Source organism: Notamacropus eugenii, chromosome 4, assembly GCF_028372415.1.
Source record: "Notamacropus eugenii isolate mMacEug1 chromosome 4, mMacEug1.pri_v2, whole genome shotgun sequence".
Classification (NCBI taxonomy): Eukaryota; Metazoa; Chordata; class Mammalia; order Diprotodontia; family Macropodidae; genus Notamacropus; species Notamacropus eugenii.
Genome location: NC_092875.1, coordinates 29,837,646 through 29,857,366, shown reverse-complemented (window position 1 = coordinate 29,857,366; position 19,721 = coordinate 29,837,646). Strand labels below are relative to the sequence as shown.

The 19,721-nt window shown below is 41.2% G+C and overlaps 1 long non-coding RNA gene across 1 annotated transcript in view; it reads right to left on the bottom strand.

The window, feature by feature from the left end:
• Positions 1 to 953: 953 nt before the first annotated feature.
• Positions 954 to 19,721, bottom strand: part of LOC140499222 (uncharacterized) — a 32,011-nt gene continuing 13,243 nt past the window's right edge. Inside the window, exon 2 of the long non-coding RNA XR_011965311.1 lies at positions 954 to 3,103. This is a non-coding gene — a long non-coding RNA (uncharacterized lncRNA). The remainder of the gene's footprint in view (positions 3,104 to 19,721) is intronic.

The window sequence follows — 19,721 nt, the reverse complement described above, 5'->3', positions numbered from 1 at the left end:
CTGAAAGAGAGCTTAGAGGCCATCAGGTTCAACTCCCTCTTTTTACAGATGAAGAAACTGAGAGTTAAACATTTAAACTTGAATTAAAATGAATGAAGGATCATGGATCCAGTCTGGAAGGGACCAATTCCCTCATTTTTAAAACAGCAGCAAGAATAATTAGCATTTATGTAGCATCTACTATGTGCTAGGCACTTTTTACTAAGCATTTAACTAATATCTCATTTTAGCCTAATGATCCTAGGTGTTATTATCTTCATTTGTTTTTTAATCTCCATTTTTTTTTAGTATCAAATTTAGGTGTGTTTTTTTTCTTTTTTATTTCAATGCTGAGCATGCTCTCTACTCCATTTCTGCTTAGGGTATAAAAGGAGAGAGGGCCACCGCCATCACCCCCACCTCTGCTCTAAGAATCCCCATGTTTTACCTCAGTGTTGGTATCTGTGGGTATACTCTGCATAATAGGAGGGAGGTCAATGGCTCCTTGGCCAACCAAACCACTCAGCTAGGGGCACTATCTGGATTGTTCAACTCTAAAATATGGGTAACAATAACACTTACCTCATTGGGTTGTTGTAAGGATCAAAGGAGAGAATATTTGTAAAGCACTTACCATGGTGCCTGACACATAGTAGGTTTTATATAAATGCTTCTTCCCTCCCTTTCAAAGTTGAGAAAACTGAGGCAGACAGTGGGTAAGTGACTCGCACAGGGTCACACAGCTAGTAAGGGTCTGAAGCCAGAATTGAATTCAAGTTTCCCTGACTCCAGACCATCTCTCTCTCCACTGGGCTACCTAGTTGCCTCTAGCCTACTCATTTTATATTTGAGTAAGTGTAGGTCCAGGGAGGTAAGTATCAGAGGTGAGATTTGGACTCAGATCCTCTGCCTCTTTCCATGGCTCTTTCCATGATGCTGCACTGCCTTCCCAAATAACCATGAATCAATAAGTATTTTTGTAGCACCTACTATGGTGTGGCATGCTATGCATCTCTATTGGAAGTAACAACATGTACATAGATAAATATAGAGAGAATAAATATATACAGAGTTCCTTATATTCTGGAAGGAGGTAACAGAGTGCAGTGGGAAAGAATTGAAATTAGATGCTGGAGGTGTGTGATTTGGAGCATTCTTTCATGTAGTTAATGTTGTTCAGTCATTTTTCAGTTGCGTTCAACTCTCTATGACCCCATTTGGGGTTTTCTTAATAGATGTATTAGAGTGGTTTGCCATTTCCTTCTCCAGTTCATTTTACACATGAGGAAACTGAGGTAAACAGGGTAAAGTGACTTGCCCAGAGTGACACAGCTAGTAAGTATCTGAAGTTGGGTTTGAATTCAGGTCTTCCTGACTCCAGGCTCAGCACTCCATCCATTGTCCCACCTCGCTGCTCTAATGTGGTGAATAATGGTTTGCAATTCTTTTGACAACTATTTACTCACATCTCTTGTCCCCATATTTACTAGGGAACGGCTTTTCATCTTACATATCTAATTTGGTTGTCTATATATCTTGAAAGCCAAATCTTTAGTAGAGATGTTGGATACAAATGCTTTTTTCCTCTGGTTGACCACTTCACTTCTTATTCTAAATGTGTTAGCTTTGTTCATGCAAACAAACATTTCATATAACTCCAGTTTTCTCTTCCATCTTTTATAATGACCTCTAGGCCACAAGAATTCATCTCCTGCCCATAGCTGTGAAAGGTATATGAACTGCTTCTCATCCAATATTCAGGTCTTATATCCATTTTGAATTCATTGTGAAATATCGTGGAAGAGGTTGGTGTGAGCTTCTGGTCTTGAAGATATTGCCAGGGAATCAGTCCAAGTTCTAGTAGATTTTCCAAAGGTGAAAAGGCCTTGAGGAAGGACCTAGAACTGTATTTCATGTCTATCACCTCTAACCAGATGAGAATTTGGGTGAAAAAGATCTGCTGCTACTGCTGATGCCAACTAACATTTTTTTGTGTGTTTTTGCCTATTAGGAGATTTATTAAAAATGAATAAAATCATTGAATTTTCTTTGTTTTGAATTTACTTTTACATTTTACTTTTACAGCAGTTACCTCAGTTACCAAAACCCTAATGTTTTAGTTTGAGGAGATTTGACAGAGTTCTGCCCTGTACAATTTATTTTTTAATTAATTTACTTATTTTTTATTAATTTGTTTTTTATTTTTTAACTAGCATTTTTTCTAGAGTTTTTAAGTTCACAAAGTGGGAACCATCTTCAGTTGTCCTGATCTATATCTGACAACTGGACCCAGATGGCTCCAGGGGAGAAAGTGAGGCTGGTGACTTTGCATCGCCCTCCTCACTTAAATCCAATTCACTTGAAAATCATGACTTCATCTTCCTGATATCATGGTCCTCTTTGTGAATGAAGGACAAACAAGTTTGCAAAACACTTTATATGTGCTAACTCATATGATCTTCACAACAACGCTGAGAGATATGTTATTATAATCCCCATTTTACAGATCAGGAAACTGAAGCACACATAGTTTAAGTGACTTTCACAGGGTCACATAAGCTAGTAAGCATCTGAAACCCTTTATACTCAGGTCTTATATTCTATCTGCACAGAACCTAGCTAAACATGACTCAGAAGTGTAAAATGGGAAACAGAAAAGGTAACATTCTCAAGCTCCTATGGGCAGACCACATCAGAAATTTTATGTTCTGTCACGGGCATCACATTTTGGGAAGGACACCTTGAAGACCACATTTAGGAAGACCAGGATGGTGAAGGGTCCTTAGTTCATGTTCCATGAAGATCAGTTGAAGTAGCAGCAGGTGTTTAGCCTGGAGAAGAGAGGGTTGCAGGGAGATGAGATAATTGCCTTCAAGCATCTAAAGAACTGTCACATGGAAGAAGGATTAGACTTGTTTCTGCTTGGCCCCAGAGGGCAGATCTGGAAGCGATGGAAGGAAAAGGTAGAGGGACAGATGGTGGTTCCATATAAAGAAATCCTTCTTGGCAATTGGAGCCACCCAAGAGGGGAATCGATTACTTCAGGAAGCAATGACTTCCTCATCCCTGGAGACCTTCAGGGAAAGATGGTGGCCACTTGTTGGTGAATCCATAGAGGGAATTCCTGTAACCAACAAAAACAACATGGCGGATGAGCCAATATATGAGGTCCTGCCTGGCTAGGATTTGGTGAATACCTAAGTCACAAGAGAAGTCATCATCAGAAGACTTGTTACCAGGTATAAATTATCTGAAGACTAACTCATGGAACACAGAAGGGTTGCAATTTGTATCACAAGAGGAAATACATACACGCACACATGCGCGCACACACACACACATACACACATTTTTTATTATTTATATAGTATCTTATTTTCCCCCAATTACATGTAAAAATAAATTTTAATATTCATTCTTAAAATTCTGAGCTTCAAATTCTCTCCCTTCCTCCTTCCTCACCCCCTCATCGAGAAGACAGCAATTTGATAAAGGTTATACAACACAGACATTTTCTGTACAACATTGATGTACATGTTGTCTCCCCCAAAATAATATTAGTTTCTTGAGAGCTGAGATTGTTAATTTTTTTTGTCTTTCTCTCCCCAGTGCCTACTATGGAGCCAGGTACATGGGAAACAGGTCTTACTTGCTTGAAGATTGATTGATTTAAAATTATTTGGAGGATGAGATATAATGAAATAGCACAGACTGTGGAGGAGGAAAACATGAGTTTTCTATCTACCCCTTTGATGCTTACTACCTGTGGTCACTTAGACTCCCTGTGCCTCAGTTTCCCCATCTATAAAGTTATGAGGTTGGACCAGATAGCTTCTGGGGTCTCTCCTAGCTTGAGATCTATTAAATCCTACCAGATTGAAAACCACTATTCAAAGAGGCAGTTCAAGAGCTCTAGCTGGATAATAACTTTGGGGAAATAAACTATTAAAATTGCTTTAAAATAGATTTTTAGAATGATTTTTGGACCTGGGTTCAAATCTTGCCTGACAATTACCACTTGCATGCCATTGATCACGTTACTTTGACATCCTTAAACCAAAGCTTTCTCTTCTGTAAAGTAAGGAGGTTAAACTAGGTGGCCTCTGAATTCCCTTCTATCTCTAAATCTTCTTGTTTTGTTCAGTCATGTCCAACTCTTCATGACTCTATTTGGGGTTTATTGCAAAGATACTAGACTTGTTTGCCATTTTCTTCTCCAGTTCATTTTACAGATGAGGAAACTGAGGCAAACAAGGTTAAGTGATTTGTCCAGGGGTCACATAGCTAGTAAATGCTGAGGTTAGATTTTAACTCAGAAAGACGAGTCTTCCTGACTTGAGGTCTGGCATTCTATCCACTGTGCCACCTAGCCACCCATCTCTCTATTTATGATCGTATTAAGTACCTACCATGTGCTAGGCACTAGGAAAACAAAAAAAGAAGCAAATCCCTCCCCTCAAGAAGCTTCCATTCAATTTTAGGGAAACATATTTGTAAAAAAATTTATACAAACACACACACATATCTATATGTATATACATATAGATATGTGTGTATATAGATAGGTGTGTATGTGCATATAGATATGTATAGATATAATATGTATACACATATATATGTGTATGCATATAGATAGATATAGATAATGTGCACACACACACACACACACACACACACACACACGAGAAATCCAAGTAACTTCCAGTGGGATGGAGGAGGTCACTAGGAACTGAGTGAAATCACAAAAAGGCCAGTGTGTAGGAGAGTGAATTGAGCTTCAAAGTTCCTAGGGATTCTCCCAGGTGGAAGTGAGGAGAAAAAGTTTTCTAGTTTTGGAGGATGGTTTGTTCAAAGGCGCCAAGTCAGGAGAGGGGATGCCAGGTATGGAGTAGGCCAGTGTGGTTGGCCCAAAGCCAAACCCTGCTTGTCTCTACCTGCTCTTGTCCTTGGAGGCAAGTGTGTGTTTGCCTTCGTGTGCGAGTGAATACATGTATGCGTGGAGGGAGGGAGAGAGAATGGGAGATTTCCATGGATGTTTGGTGGGCCCAAAGCTCTCTTATTCCTGTCTCTGAATCTCAGTTATCTCCACAGGCTATTTGTGATTTATGACTCAAGTGTCATTGTTTGCTGTAGTAGTAATAGAAAGGGCCCACTTTGTAACTAATAAGTGTTTGGTTTTCTTCCCCTTCTCTTTCACTCTCTTTTTTTCACTCCTTCCTCAAATATTGTTTTTAGATTTCAGGGCCTCCCAGAGATCCAGGAGTTGCCTGGAGGGCACAAGCCTTATTTTTTTCTTTCTGTGCAGAATGCCAGTTTTAACACTATAAGAGAGCTCCAGAGGCCTTCTCAGAATTGGGTTGGAATGAGAACAGATCTCCTGGGCCCAGGAAGTAGGCCATGTGCTATCTAGAGGCAAGATGAAAAGATGTCATATTCCCAGCTTTCCAAGCTCAAAGGTTCTGAATCCATTGGGAGGTCTCTGGGGAGGTCCTCAAAGGTTCTGCCAGGCCAAATGCCTTCTCTGTTCTGGGCCACAGCCAGAATTGATAGGAATAAGCACCTTTGCTACCACTGCCCAATACAGTTTTTTTAAAACCCTCATATAATATTGTAGTTTTATGCTTAGGAAGGACCACCGATTCTTGAAAATGCTCATTTCTTCACACTGAAGCATGTTTCCTGCCTCTTGGCAGAGAGGTGGTGCATGCTAAGTCTGCAATAAGGCATCTATTGGCAGACATGGATCTGAAGAATTATAGAGGAAGCAAGATGGTACCTTGGATAGACCTGAGTTCAAATCTGACCTCAGACAATTACTAGCTGGGTGAACCTGGACAAGTCATTTAGCTTCTGCGTGCCTCAGTTTTCTCAACTATAAAATGGGTATAGTAACAATATTATTAGTGTATATATATATATATATATATATATATACATATATATATAAACTTGGTACTTAATAAATACTTATTCTCTCTCTCTCTCTCCCTGTCCCCCCTTCCCTGTCCCTCTCTCTCTCTCGTTCTCACTCTTTCTCTCTCTCCCCCCCCCATCTCCCTCTCTTTCCTCCCTCTCTCCCCCCTACACACACACAAAGTCAAGATTAGAAGAGTGATACATCTTTTTCTGCTTGACCAAAGGAAGCAAATCTAGGAGGAGTGAGTGGATGTTACAGACGGATTTAGGCTCAATGAAACACGTACTAACAATTGGAGCCATCCAAACATGTAATGGGCTTCCTTGTGAAGTGCAGGGTTCCTCTCCAATGCAGGCCTTCAGGTAAAGGCTTTAAGATTTTCAGACAGTATTTTCAGACAGATTCCTGCTCAGAGATCAATCAGACAATCAGGCTAGATCAGGGGGTAGGGAATCTTCAGCCTTGAGGCCACATATAGCGCTCTGGGTCCTCAAGTGAAGCCCTTTGGTAGAATTCCATTAAGGCCTCACTTGAGGCCCTAGAGGGCCGTATGTGGCCTCAAGGCTGCTGTCTCCCCACCCCTGTGCTAAATGATCTCCCAGTTCCCTTCCAACACTGAGATCCAGTGACACCAGCATAAATCCAGAAAATCTGGCATCTTAACTGCATAGCCAAACCCCCTGCTCTTCTAAAATGATCATAATCATTGATTATGGATTGATCAATAAAGAACTGATCCCCTTTTTACAAAAGAAAAAAGCTGATATTCAGAGAACTTGACCTTCCCATCATCACACAGCGACCACATGCAGAAGGTCACGGGATCATAGATCTAGAAAGGGAATTGATCCCAAGGGACAGTTAGTCTGCCTCCCACATTTTACAGATGAAGAAACGGAAACGAGGGGATTAAGTAACTTCCCCAAGATCATGCTTTAGAAGCAAAATCTGAACCCAGAAACCAGGGCTCTCTTTTGCTCCATGACAGAGGTGGAATTTACTCTGGGCTTCATTTGACTCTTAGTTCAATAATTTGTCAACTACAGCAGGATCCCTACCTAACAACTGATTGGCATTGCCTCAGAGAGCAGGATTATACAACTTTCCCTATCTGTAGAAGCCCACTACAGCAGACATCATACACAAGATTTCCCAGCCTGAACCTTGACTGGTCCATGTGTCTTCACCCACAAATTTGTTGCTCAAGTTGCAAAGCAGGCAGACCCAAGATGCACCAGAAATTTCAAGAAAGGTTGCTACGATCAGATAAATCCAGCTTGATTTGAATAACCAGATGGTTTGTCCCACTCTAATCTGACATGCACATTGCCTTCATCCCTACATCCTTTCCTGCTGCCAATCACTGGTTAGAAAAGAGTATTCCTACAGTAAACGCATTCATTTCTGGTAGAACATCTATTAATATACATTCCCAACACACCAAGAGGCCAACATTGTCAACTTTCATTAAGAAAATTCAATAGCCTGTGTATAAAATTATTTTGGAACCTTTGAAGAGAGGCAGTGCATGTATACACACACACGCACACACACACACACACACACACACCAATCTGAATGGCACTAAAGTAATTAAAACAGCTGGGATTGATTGAGATTCTGGGTGACCTTTCAGGAACTTACCTACGCTTGCCATTTAGAGAAAGAGTAATTTATGATGTAAATCAGAGAGCAGAAAACCAGCGTCGGAAGGAGAATTCTGATGAGGCTCAAAGGGCTTTATTCCTAGACCAGCTCCTAAGAACATTTTGCAAAGGCTCAAAAAATAAAAGAGGTAAATCAAAATCATTGGTCCAGAGTCCAAAGGGATGTCAGCATCCAGTGAGTCTGACCTATACTCAGAAAAAAATTCCCTCTGCAATTCATCCAATAGGTAACCTTCAAGTATTTCATCTTATCATGCACAAACATTTATTAAGCACTTACTGGGTACCAAGCATTTTGCTAAGTGCTGGGGGTACAAAGAAAGTGAAAAACACACAAGCAGACCTTGCCCTCAAGCTCACATTTGTGATGGGGGAGACCTCTTATAAATAACTAGTTACCAACAAAACTTATTAGAGAATAAATAGAAGGTAATCTTATTCTCTAAATAATCTTCAATTACTTAAGATAGGGTGGAGTGAGGGGATGATGAAAAGATCTATCTGTGCCTTTATCTTAGTAACTAACTGAAAATATTCAACAGTACAGAGGCAAGCCTGGGTCCCTAAGGGATTGTGGGACTTCCAAACACAGGAGCCTGGATTTCCTGGTAGATGTTTGAGGACTATCCAGGAACAGATGAATGTCTCAAGGGTGAGCATCCACAGAGATCTCAAGGGGCTGGAGACAGCTAGAGCTGGTAGGGACCTTGAAGATCACATGAACCAAAGCTTTCATTTTGTATTTGAAGAAATTGACCCTAGAAAGAGAAAGTGATCAGCTATTTCAAGATCTTCCCCAGCTCTGGTATTCTATGTCCTAAATTTCCTCATGGCTCTGATATTCTGATGGGGTATGGACCCTGGGAAACCCCCTCCCCACCCTGAATTTTCCTTGAACTCTCTTTCCTATTCCTAGGGTAACAGGCCTTTCCCAGTTAATTAACTGACCTTTCATTGTGGCCCTATGCCCAATCTCCAATTCTCTGTTACCTCTAACCAGGCCCAGCCCTTCATTGTCTGTTACCTCCAGATCGTCCCTGATCACTTCCCACCCTTAATTCCATCTAGAACCCCTCACTGTCCCCACAGTCTTCTGTATAAAAATACCTATCTTGCCTCCATTAAAGTGCTCAGATTCATTCAGTCCGGCCTGCTGGTTAATACAAGTATCACAATATGGCGGATTCTTAAAATCTCGCCCATCTCATTGGTGTTCTAATAAATCTTGTCTTTGGCTGAAAGAAGGCTTGGGTGGAATTCATTTGAGGCAGGACCTGTGCTGCTATTTTGGGGTCCCAGCCCTCCTAAGCCTCACCAATTCTATGTGCTAAGTTTCTTTCCAGCTCTGACATTCTATATTCTAAGTTTCCTTCTGTCTCTGATCCTCTCTGTTCTAAGGTCCCTGCTAGCTTTGAGCCTCTACAATTCAATGATTCTACTCTAGTAAATAAAGTTCCATTTTCCTTTGGCAGGGCCAACATTTCCTCAACCCCTACCTCTCCCCTCCTTTCTTCTCCCCTCTTTTCCACATGGAGCCTTGAGTCTGAATCTGCTGACATTGAAAGAAGGCAGTTACAATGCCATTTCCTTCGATTATCAATGAAAGGTTAAGTGCCCCCAGCCTCCTCATCCCCAGAAGCCATGTGCTCTCCCCTCCTACCCTGGTCCTCCACATTTCCATTATATCCCATGAAGAGGCCTCGGCTGTGGGAGCTCACTCGCTTCTACCTGCCTATCTCGCTATTATAACGCCAGCCGCTCTCACCAGCTTAAAGAGGACCCAACCAATTGAAATGGCCCTGATGATGTCCCAGTCTCCTGGACTAGTGAGTGGAGCAGGAGACCAGAGCGGCAAAAATCCATTACGTGTCCTTTGTCCCTCCTTGTCATGAACTTCTAAGAAAAAGAACTAAGAGGAGCGGTACCGAGAAGGGCACAATAATTGCAGCCCCGGAGCACAGCATGGGAAGATTACCTTGGCAACCAACTACTCATCACTGACAAGGGCAGAAGCAGTTTAGTCAAGATGAGGCCTTTGCAAACCTCTGTTGTTTGGTAATCAGAGAGTAACCAACCTTCTAAAAGGCTCTTGTGGAAAATGGGAGCTGGGGGAGGTGGGGCGGGGAGGGCGAGCAAGGGAGAGACAAGGGGGAAAAATTAATTTCCTCTTATTTCCTGCCTCTTCTATTGACTGAGGTCCAAGAGCAAATGATGTCTCTGCCCCTTGCACCTGGGGCCAAGAGGTCTCAAAGCCAGATGGGGTATTTTTGCTCTTGACCTGGCATGTGGAGTAGAAATCTTACTATGAACATGACAAAAAAAAAGAAAGAAATCTGTTGATTTACCAGGGCTATAAACAGGGCATTTGAGAATGAAAAATTTGCCTGTGCCCATTGGCTACTTTATACCAAGTCTAATCGCTAGCATCCATCAAAGGAGGAATCCCTCCAGTGGTCAGAGATGGTAGGGGGAGGAGATCCCACTTGGATGTTAGAACTTAGACATCAGAAGTCACTGGGTCACTTAGAACGAAAGGGACTCAAACCACCTTCTAAGTCATCCTGTAGTCGAAGGACAACTCTTGCTACATCAGATAAGTGACCATGGGCGCTCTGATTTATGCCACCCAATAAGGCATCTTCTCCTATCTTGGCATAGTCTTGGTTGTTGAAGTTTTTTTGTTCGAAATATTTTTTCAAAATTTAGCACATTGTTACTTATGCTCATTTGTACTGTCTCCCTCCAATAGAACGTAAGGTCCTTTAAGGTAAGTTCTATTTCATCTTTGTCTTTGTAACTCTAGAACTTAGCACAGGTGTTTTGCATATACTAGGTGCTTAATAAATGCTTGGTGGTTGATCAGACAATTTGCAGCTTGTAACTTCTACCCACTTACCACCTCTATGACCCTGAGCAAGTCATCAACCTTTGTTTCAGTTTCCACATCTGTATGATGGGGATAGGAAGAGCATCCACCTCCCAAAGCTAGTGTTAGAATCCAAACCTCAAAGTGCTACATAAATTCCAGCTATTACTTTTAGTCATTAATGATTTTCTTCATTTTGCTTTCAGAGGTCAGACAAAATGAATCTGCTGTTGCTTCCATATGACAGCTCTTCATATACTTGATCTGGCTATTATGCCCTCTCTAAATTTCCATTTTTCCAAACTAAACATCCCCAATCTTTCCAACTGAGTCCTCAGAGATGAGGAAACTGAGGCCAAAAGAAGGAAAAGGAGTCACATTCAAGTCCTCCAAATACTCATATCTTATAGGTTGAGGACTGCAAAAGACATCAGAGGGCAACTAATCCAACTCCTTCATTTTACAGACGTGAAAACTAAGGAATAGTCATGGGAAGGAATTTATGCAAAGTCACTGAGGTGGTACATGATAGGTAGACTTGAACCTTGGTCTTCTTAACTTTCAGCATTCTTCCCACTGTCCTCAGTTTGGTCCCAGTGCTCTCTCTACTACCGCAAAATCTCTGTTGCATTTCGTAGTCTCCAGAAGGCTCCATCATTAATTTTTCCTGGCCCTAGCCATCCCAACAAGCATAATAAATCATATTGGCACCCAGGAAAAGCAGCAGAAACCACCTTAAAATCAATCAGCTGGCACAGCTAGGAGGCATCCAAGTGGAACAATCCATAGAATGTTCGACCTAGAGTCAGAAAGACCTGATTTTGAAATATTTACTAGCTGGATGACTCTGGACAAGCCAGTTAACCACTCTGTACCTCAGTTTCCTCATCTTTAAAGTGAGGATGTTGGATCAGATGGCTTTTAAGGTCCCTTCTAATTGTAGATCTATGATCGTTAGAGACCAAGCTCCACAGATATGAAGATGCAATTGGCCATTTCAAATTCGATGTCCCATAGACATCTCAAACTCACAGCCTCTATCTCCCAACTCCATGTGTTTGCATTGGCTGTACCCTATGCCTGGAATATGCTCCCTTCCCTGCTCAACTTGCCTTCCTAAAATCTCTCTCTTCAAGACACAGTTAAGCACCACCTCTCTACATGAAGCCTTTCCGGAGACCCCAAATGCTTCTGTCTTCTTCCTTAACTATCTTGTCTTTATTCTATATTTCTTTTCTTCATATTTATTCTGCACAAAAGTCTCTACATCCTTCTTGTTGCCCTTGTTCTACTATAAACTCCTTAGGAGTAGAGATTTTTCCATTCATCGCACATGTACTTGGCATGGTCCTGGCACGTGGTGAGCCCCATGTTTCTTAGAGTTGTTCAATTTCATTCAATGAACATTTATATTAAAATCCTCTTTCCTGGCCTTGAGGGCATCCAACAAACAAGGGAACAACCCCTGTCTTCAAGGGGCTTTCTACTCTACTGAGAAAATATGTGGGGGATTGAGGCACTCTGTGTGTGTGTGTGTGTGTGTGTGTGTGTGACTCAACCAGATCTGCACAAAAAGAGCTGTCCCTGCAGCTGCCACAATCTCTTCAATTAGGCTTCGTGCTTGTCCTTCAAAAGAGCAGCTTGAATGGCAGCATTTCCAAGAAAACAACATCATTAGCTATTTGTTTGCTCTTTTCATAAGATTTGGAACTGAAATGGGACTCAGAACAAGAGCTGGGAGGGACCTTAGAACAGGGAATGTCAGAGCTGGCAGGAATTTTAAAGATCATCTAATTCAACCAGCTCATTTTGTAGCTGAGGAAACTGAGGCCCTCAGAGGTGAAGTGAGTTCTTTGTTTTACATCATCTTTTTTTTTGTTTCCTAAAACTTGAGGAGTAAGCAGATCTGCTGTAAGAGGCATCAGAACCTCAATCAATTAGAGCTTTCACATAATAAGGGTGGACTGGCTTCTAGGGAGTGGGTGGTCCTTGAAATCTGTCCAGATGTTCATGCCTGGTTTCAGTCCTTGGAACATGCACAGACATGAGAAAGCACCCCTATCGGGTTCAGGAATGCCAGTACTCCAGACCCCAGTCCCTCAGGTTCACCCCTAGGAGAGAGAATTAGCAGCCATCTCTCTGGAGATTCACTCTGAGATTAAGAGCCTAAATTAGGGAGCAAGCCCCCAAAAGTTGCTACATTAAGAATGAGAAAAAAAAAAGAGAGAAAATAAATAAATAAATAAAAAAGAATGAGATATTATGTACATCGATATGCCTGAAGGAAATGTCCTAAATAGGCTCCCAAAGTCACTCCCAATTGACAGTAACAAAAGCATGAACAAAACACACTCATGTATCTACCCCTCCCTCATTGTCTCCATCCCCCCAGTCTGTATAAGTCATCTTACTCACAGAGACATCCCCCATGCATCATATGCAGCCCCACCTACCCCTAAATTGGAGAAGGGTTAGAAAGATCCCAAGACAAGCAAATGGTGGATTGTATGCAAATATAAAGGGGAAAGCTCTTTCTAGACTTTTTTTTAATCACCTGATTGAGATAGGTTTCCAGGTGGGCTTATAGAAGGGGAATGGATGGTGGGAGTCCTTAATCTGAGAGCTTTTCCTCCACATGATGAAATGAAAAGGGCAACTTTCCCTTGGAGTCAGGTAACTCAACAAAATCACACAACCATAGCTGAGCAAGAATCACCTCAGAGATACCTTCAGCCAGTGTTGGTCATCTCCCCTCATCTTGGAGTTCTCCAGGTAAGGGGAACTCACCAACTCCCAGGACAGTCCCATTGTCCTTTGGAACAATCCTAATTGTGGAATCAAATGACATAATATTTTTTAAGTGCTTTGCACAGGACATGGCACATTGTTGACACTATGAAAAAATGTTTAGTCCTTTCCCCTAACCTTTTTGATCAAACTGAAATATGCCTTCTATAAATTCCACCTAGCTTCCTCTTTCTGCCCAAAAGAACTTGTCTAGATTTGAACCCTGGCTCTTTGATATTCCAGACATGTAATTTTGATTTGGTTATAGATTCAGTGCTTAAATAGACCTTAGAAACTTAGTCCAACCCTCTCATTTGACAGATGAGGAAACTGAGGCTTCCTTCTGTCATTGGTGAGTTCATGCTTGGTCCTTCATTTTGGGGAAGGGCCCAGACCTGCCAAGCTTGATTCTTCTCCTGACTCTACTGCTTTCCCCAGTTTCAGCACCATGCCCAGTACACAGATCTTCCAGCCCCTTCCAGCCTCCCTTCATCTTTCAGCTTCTTTTTGGTGTAAATTGTAAACTCCTTGAGGGCAGAAAGATTTTTCTTTTTCTTTGTATGTGTTGCCTCAGCAATCATCCTCTGCCTCTGTAAACATTTAAATGCCTATTGCCTATGGAAAGCAATTCAAGCCTGGAGTTAACTGAACCTTAGATTTGAATTCTGCCTCTGTCCAGCTGTTTATGTCACAGAGGTGAGTCATTCCCCATCTCCTTATCTAGAAAATGGGGATTCATTCTACTTGCAATTCCACCCTTGAAGGCTAAGGATCAAAAGACATGGTCTATGTAAAGAGCTTTGTAAAGTTTAAATAGCCCTATAAACGTCAGCTGCTTTCAAACAGCAAATGATTGCTCCGGCAGAATCATGGAGTATATCAAAGGACCACCATACACAAAGAGATGTACAAAGAAAATGGGTAACCGTATCCCGGGCAGCATTCTACAGCAAATCAAATAATAATTGGCCAGTTTACGTTGATTCAAGGACAGTTCGATGGGTTGCTTCATAACTGATTGGGTGACCAGACTCAAAAGATAGCTAGTGATTCACTATCAGTATGGTAGGTCTCCAGTGGCTACCCTCAGGGATCTTTGCTGGTTAACATTGGTAGGAATGATTTGGATAAAGGCATAGCTGACTAGAGGCTGGTTGGTCCCTTATGTATGTTATAGTGGGGATTCTTTTCATGTCGGAATCAGACTAAACAGTCACTGAGGCCCCTTCCAACCCTGATAAATCCATGATTCAGTCAAACAACAATGACAAAAATTTATAGCTGGAAGGGATCATTGAGGTCAAGAAGCCCAATCCTTTCATTTTACAGATGGGGAAACTGAGGCCAAATCAGACAATTTGCCAAGATTATATGGATGGTAGACCACAGAGACAATCTGTACCAAAGTCTTTCAAGTCTAAATCCACTCTCCTTACATTTTAACAAAAGTGAAGTCTGAGGATGAGAGTTTCTTAAATGGATTACCCAAAATTATTGTTATTTAATCTTTCAGTCATGTCCAATTCTTCATGACCCTATTTGGGGTTTTCTTGGCAAAGATGCTGAAGTATTTTGCCTTTTTTTCCCCCCATCTCATTTATTGATGAGAAACTGAGGCAAACTGGGTTAAGTAAATTGCCCAAGGTCGCACATAAAGGAAGTATCTGACCCTTCATGACTCCATGGATCATCCATGAAATTTTCTTCGCACAGATACCAGAGTGGTTTATCATTTCCTTCTCCAGCTCATTTTATAGATGAGGAAATCAAGGTAAACAGGTTGAAGTGACTTGTCCAGGTCACACAGCTAGTAAATGTCTGAGGCCAGATTTGAACCCAGGAAGATTCATCTTCCAGATTCTAGTCCTGTCAATCTATCTACTGCACCAGCTAGATGCCCTTTCTGCATTGGTCATGTCAATACTATCATTTCTGCTTTTAGGGAGGCAATTGGGCCAGTGAACAACATTTCAAAGGTGTCTCCTCTTGAGAATTCTGGGTTATGTTAACCACCTATAGGATGATTCCTTTCACTTTCACCTGCAACAAAGACAGGCTCATAGAAGTCATTCCTCTAGGAGCCCTTTCCCGCAATTCTACTTAGCAATATAAACTTGACCTTCATAACAACCCTGTGAGGTGGGTGCATTTTAATTAGTCAGCCCATTTTAAGGCTGAATAAACTGAGGCAGACAGCAGCTAAGTGACTTGATTAATTGATTGGCTAACTGGTATTGGGGAAATGTCAAATAATTAATATTGGGGGAAAACATGAAATGAGGGAGGGCTTAAGAATGATAACATAAGATGCCCCTAATCCCATCAGTGTTATCTTTAGACCTCTGAGGGGAGAAAACAAATTCCAGCGGCAAAAGGTAAATGTATGAGAAGAAGTCAGAAACTGCAGAGAGCAAATGGAAGACAAATCTTAGAAGGGAGTACTGAGACCAAAAGCGGGAAAGTTGACCATAGACTAAAGATCATTTTAAAAGGCAACAAATCCAATGGTGCCTTCCTGATAAAACAGAATAAAATTATGAAGGTCAAGTTTATATTGCTAAGTAGAATTGCAGGAATGGGCTCCTAGAGGAATGAGTTCTATGAGCCTGTCTTTGTTCTAGAATGTCTCAGGTGCAAGTGAAAGGAATTATCATATAGATGGTTAAAATAACCCAGAAGTCTCAAGGCCTAACTGCCACCCTAAGAGCAAAATTGATAATATTGACATGACCAATAGGTCAGTCATGCTCTACATCTTCCCCATCCAGAGACCTGCAGTATTTCTTCTTCTTCCTCCATAGAGAGCTACCAAGGAAGAGAAAAGGGATTCATTTGTTCCAATCTTTTGTATGTAAATTCAGTTATAGCTCAGCAGCCAATCAAAAAGGTTTTTCACAACCACTCAGTAAGTGGACTTGAAATAGTCAGAAAATACCTATGAACGCTTTGCTGTGAGAAGGGAAAGGACTATCCATCACACCGTTCCAGAATCAGGCTCACCAAACCTGCCCTTGGATTGGCAATGGGTCGAACGTATTGGGTATTCCTTAGAAACTAGGCCTGTATTATCCAGTCTCCTCACTATCTTTCTACCTTCTACCAATCTATCTATATACATACATGCATACATATATGTGTGAATGAATATATGTATGTATGTATATTGTGTGTATGTATATATGTGTATATGTGAGTGTATATATGTATGTATGTCTATATAGGTATGTGTGTATGTATGCTATTTATTTACACATAGAAACTCTCCTCTGGTAAAATATGAGCTCCTTGAGGGCAAAGAAAGTTTAATTTCTGTCTTTGTTTAAGTTCTATCTTACCAACCCCCAGAATCATACCCAGCACAGAGTAGGCACTTAATACATATAGATCGACTTGAATTGAATGCAGAGCAACAGAGAAACATAAAGAGACACACACAGAGAGAAATAGATATAATTATCTCTTACTTATCACACCTAAGATTTTCAGCTTCTAATTTCTCCCTCACTTGTTAGAGTTGCTTTATCTCTCAGATTATATGCCTGTTTTCGTGGCCTCAGTCTGAGAAGTAAAGGAGTGGAATAAATAATTCTTAATTCTATCTATTTACCAGAGAGTGGAAACTAAGAAAATGACCTCCATTTTTTCTCTCTCTAAAACAATCAGCCAACACCCTCTCAATTTTATGAGTGATTCCAAACTCATTGGCTTCAAAGATCTCTTTATGACTATGTTTGGTAGAGATAGCTAATCCCCAAGAAAGAAAGAAAATTGCACTTGAGGAAAAAAGAGACTGGAGACCTGGAGTCTTTCCCCCCTCTATCCACATATCTCATAAAATCATGATAATACCTTGAAGTTGCAAGGAGATAAATTTCAGCATAAATGATCAAAGGATCTAAGAGTTGGAGGGACCTCAGAGGACATATAGTCCAACTCATATAGAACCAACAATCCCTTCCATAACATCCCCAACAGGAGGCCATCTAGCTATGAGTTGAAATCTTCAGATGGCAGAAAGGGAGGAGAAAGCCACGACCTCCTAAGGCAGCCCATTCCCAGACATCTCTTTAATAATACACTTTAGAGATTTACCAAATATAAAAATCAACCTCACTGTTCTATAAACGGCAGCTCCCATTCTCCATCCTATCACCACCACCATCTTTTCATTGCAGAAAATTTGCCCTTTTCCAAACCTGTGAAACTCATGCTTATATCCAAGACTTCTCAAATATCACTGGCAGGGGCTTGGTAATACCAGTGGCCATCAGGGCCAGCTGGTGTGACCTCATCAAAGGCAACTCAGGACTTTCTTTTTTTCTTACTTCTCATGGGTACCAACTTCCTATTATCCATATTTATTCTGATCTTTCAATACAAAGATCATTCTTTTGATAGAGATCATTCCTTTAACAAGGAAAAAACTAAGTAAAATACAATTAAGCAACTCTGTTTTCTTTCTGTTATCAATTATTTTTTTCCTGTTCACACTGAATACTCACCAAATGGGTTTAAAAAAAACAAACACTTTTTCCCCCATCTTTTCTTTCCAGTCTCACTTCATTCTTGACACTACTTTTTACAGGACCATTTGACACTTTCATTTTCATCTTCTTACCTGATCTTAATTCTACCTATTTTACATGTCTTTTTAAAATTTAATTTGGTCAGTGAGTTTCCTGTGCATCCATATTGGCCTCTTTATACAATACAGTACTTTTAAGTTCCAAGGATATAAATTTCTGTTCAAATGATTACAAATTCTGGGAACTGGAAGGAATCTCAGTAGGTTCTAGGACAATTCATACATAACCAAGAATCCCCTCTATAATATCAAATGGTCGCTTCTTTCCCCCATAGAATCCCACTAATCTTTCCTCTGAACCTTTTGAAAATCTACTCCGCCCAACTCCTGGTTGCATGTTATAATATGTCCAGCTTTCCTTCCTTCTATTTCAAATTCAGAGATGGTACCTTCATCTCAAGCTACCCATCATTTCCACCCCAATAGCCAGTTCCTTTGTGTTCGTGAGAATTAAGTCCAGAATAGAATTTCTCCCTGTTGGCTCTTTCACATTTTGATAGATGAAATTCTCGATAATGCAAATACAAAAATGATTAGCTGCTCTTTTTGGCTGAGAGAAAGCTCCAGCAGATGTACAGATAATTGAAGTCTTACATCATTACTGTACCCTGCCTCTGTGCTAGACTCATGTTTCTCAAGCTCCTCATCCATTTCCTCTTTCTTTCAAGGTGGTTTGTAGTAAAATCTGATGACAATAACTACTGTTTCTTCCTCCATTGATCTTTACCCAAAGGTCCTTCACCATATGTTGCTCCTCTAACTCATGGATTTTCTTATATGAGTATATCATCTTACTATGTGAAGCTAGTCAGACATGGTAGCTCCTGTAATCCCTGCTACTGGGGAGACTAGAGGTGGTAGATCCCTGGAGTTGGGGAGTTCTAAGCTCCCTAACCAAAGCTATCCCATGGACTCTGTCCTAGACCCGCTATACAACTCCACTTGGTGATGTCATCAGGTCCCATGGATTTAATTACCAGTTCTATACTGATGATTCTCAAATATATCCTCCGAGCCCCAATCTCGCATTTGACTTCCAATCTAACATGTTCAACTGCCTTTCAGGTATCTTGAAGAGGATGTTCAGTAGACATCTTAAACTCAATGTGTCCAAAATGGAGCTCATTATCTTTCTCCTGAAACATTACCCCTTCCTACCTCCCCTATCGCTACAGAGGGCAACACCATTTTCCTAGCCCCTCAGGCTCTAAACCTGGAGTCATTGTGGACTGCTTCTGGACCTCTCACCTCCCACATCTAAGCTGCTGCCTAGGTCTAGCAATGTCACTTGTGCAGTATCTCTTAAATATTCCCTCTTCTCTCCTCTGATGTTTTCTAGGGCAGACCCTCACCTGGATTATCACAATAGCTGCTGGTGGGTCTGATTTCTTCAAGTCTCCCCCCACTCCAATCTACCTTCCATTCAGCTACCAAAGTGATTTTTCTAAAATGCAGGTCCAATCATGGCACATACACCTATTCAATGAACTCCAGTGATTCCCTATTGCCTCCAGGAACAAATGCAAAACACTGTTTGGCCTTCAAAGCCAATCACAACCTGCCCCCTCCCATCTCTCTAGTCTTCTTACACCTTATGCCCCAATGTATATTCTTTTATCCAGTGACCCCAGCCTCCTGGCTCTTCCTCAAACAAGACGCTCCATCCCTCAGCTCTGGGCATTCCCTCTGGCTGTCCCCTATACCCGGAATGCGCTTCCTCCTCTTCTCCAACTACTGACCTCCCTCACTTCCTTTAAGCCCCATCTAAACCCCATCTTCTACAGGAAGCCTTCCCCAACCGCTCTTAATTTCAGTTCCTTCCCTCTGATAATTATCTCCTATTTATCTTGTATATAACTTACTTTGTGCATATTTGTTTTCAAATTGTCTTCCTCGTTAGATTGGGAGCTCCTTGAGGGC